We start from the raw sequence: 2551 nt of genomic DNA on the forward strand, positions 1-2551 counted from the left end.
AGGGCAGAATGACGGGAACATCAAGAGAAACAAAAACCAGCAGAAAATACACAAGCAAAAGTACAGGTGGGACTGGAGAAATGTCAGTCTTGACAAAGAATGCTGTGTAGGTGTCTCATTGCAGACTAGTTGGTCCCAGGAGTAAATGGCATGATTCTGCTAAATGAGTTACTGGCATCTCTGTGGAGAATCACTGCAGAGAGCCACTGCAATTAAGGTCTGGGCTGTGCTTTACTGAGCTTGGGCAGGGATTCCTGCAGCAGTCACAGGAGCATGAGGCTCGTGGGGACTTGGCATGGTTATTTTGTTCGTTTTCCTGCTCTGAGGCAATATCTACCTATCCTTAGATCAACCTTGGCAAATTATGTCCTGCTTTTCCTTAAAATCTACTGTATGAGATTTCCCCCTGTCCTAGATAGCCCTTCTTTAAGTTAGAAAATCTTCTTGAATATCTAAACTAATTAATTCTGAAAATCTAATTGCTTAATCTAACAAGAAATTACTTCTATTTCTCCTGGTCTTTATTAAGAGTAGGAGGGAAAAAAACAAACAACTGCACACTTGACTGTCTTCTTTTGTGTATTATAAGAGTTATTATGTTTCCCTTCAGCCTTCTCTTTTCTAGTTTAAACAATCTCAGTTACTCAGCTTTTACTCATGGGTCATGTTTTCCAAACTTCTCATCTCTTTCCATTTAGGTCACACCTTCCTAGAACCTGAACTCTAGACAAGGACTTGCTAACAGCAAGTTGAGTGGGATAGTTTCCCCCCGTCTTACAGATCTCACCAGTTTCCTGCTACTGTGGTTCAGAATGACAGTCACATTTTTGGCAAGAAGAAACTTATCCTGCAGTTAGCTATGTGTCATTCTCTGTCATACATCTTCTTGACCACTGCCTCCCCATTTTGTATGTGTTTCTGCCAGCTACTATGTGCAGCATTTTACTGGATTTCATATGGTTATCTCAGACTATTTGGGCAGTATCCCAAAACCATGCTATATTGTTTCTTTCCCCTAAAACAGGTGCTTCCATCAGGTCAGTGTAATGACCACCTTTCAGTTGTCCTCTCCATCCAAGCTTGTTATCCAAGCTGCTAACAAACACATGAATAGTTTGGGTCCCCTGGTATGGACAGCAAACTACTAACACCTACTTAGGGTTCAACTTTTCAGTCCATCATAGTAGAATCCCATTTCTCAGTATCTTTGTATCTTAGGGGGACCTCTGTCAAAAGCCTAAATGTGCCACATTAGCTGCTTCTCTCTTGTTCCCTGGAGCATCTCCCTGTCAGGAAGGAAATGAGATTGGTTTGACATGATCTTCCCACGACAGATCCATGTTAATTGCTCCTTATCACTTTATTATCCCCTAGGTACTTACAAAGTGACTGCTTATGATTTTTCTCTCACATCTGTCTGTGTATTCAAGTTGGGTTGTTGGGTTGACTGGCCTGCAATTCCCAAGGTCTTTCTTTTTTGCCTTTTCAGGTGCCGGCTCCACAGCCTAGTGGACTGGAGCTGGAGGTTCCCACAAAGCTTGGGGAGCACTTTGTAAATACAGGCTGAGATGGTAGTGGTGGGCATCCTGCTGCCCTACACAGGGAAACTGCTGAGACTTCGCTACAGAGACTGGAGGTCATATTCCTGTAACAGAAAACCACCTCACCCTAGATGATCAAATAGAGAGAACTAGAACACCACCCAGCTAATGATATCTCTCTTGAGTTTTCTTCTGCTGGAGAGTTACAGGAAGTGTTGGCTGGTAGTAGGCAATTACCTACTTACACTAGGTTGCACTTTATCTCTTTGTGTATTAGCCTTTTGCTACAAGAATGTCCACAAAGGACACAGCTGGATTTTGTACAAGGGCCAGATATAGGACAAAGAGGGGCTGTTTACTTATGCTGAAATCTAATTCAATTCAGACTTTGCTTTTACTTGGAGGGGCATTCAGTACACTTGGAACTGACTGCCCCAGGGCTAGAAACACAGCCCTACCATCTGCCACAGTGTCCTGGGTTTCTCCTTAGTAGCTGGTGCACTGCTGTGTTCTTGACTTTCAGCCTGGGTACAATTCTGATAACACCAATGTTTTTACTTGTTGCTCAGTAATGTTTACTTCGACCAAGGACTTTCTCAGTCTCATGCTCTGCCAGGGAGGAGGGGAAGCCGGGAGGAAGCAAAGACAGGACACCTGACCCAAACTGGCCAAAGGGGTATTCCATACCACAGCACGTCATGCCCAGTATAAACCGGGAGGAGTTACCTGGAAGGCCCAGATCACTGCTCAGGTCAGGCTGGGTGGTGAGCAATTGTATTCTCTCCCCTTGTTATTTCCCTTATCATTATTATTATTGGTGGTAGCAGTAGTGGTTTGTATTATACCTTAGTTACTGGAGTGCTCTTATCTCAACCCGTGGGAGTTACATTCCTCCGATTCTCCTCCCCATCCCTCCAGGATCAGGCAGAGGAAGAAGGTGGGGGAGTGAGCGAGAGGCTGTGTGGTTCCGAGGTACCAGCTGGGCTTAAACCACAACAGGTTCTTGTGGT

The sequence above is a fragment of the Nestor notabilis genome, unplaced genomic scaffold, assembly GCF_000696875.1.
Source record: "Nestor notabilis isolate BGI_N333 unplaced genomic scaffold, ASM69687v1 scaffold5601, whole genome shotgun sequence".
NCBI lineage: Eukaryota > Metazoa > Chordata > Aves > Psittaciformes > Psittacidae > Nestor > Nestor notabilis.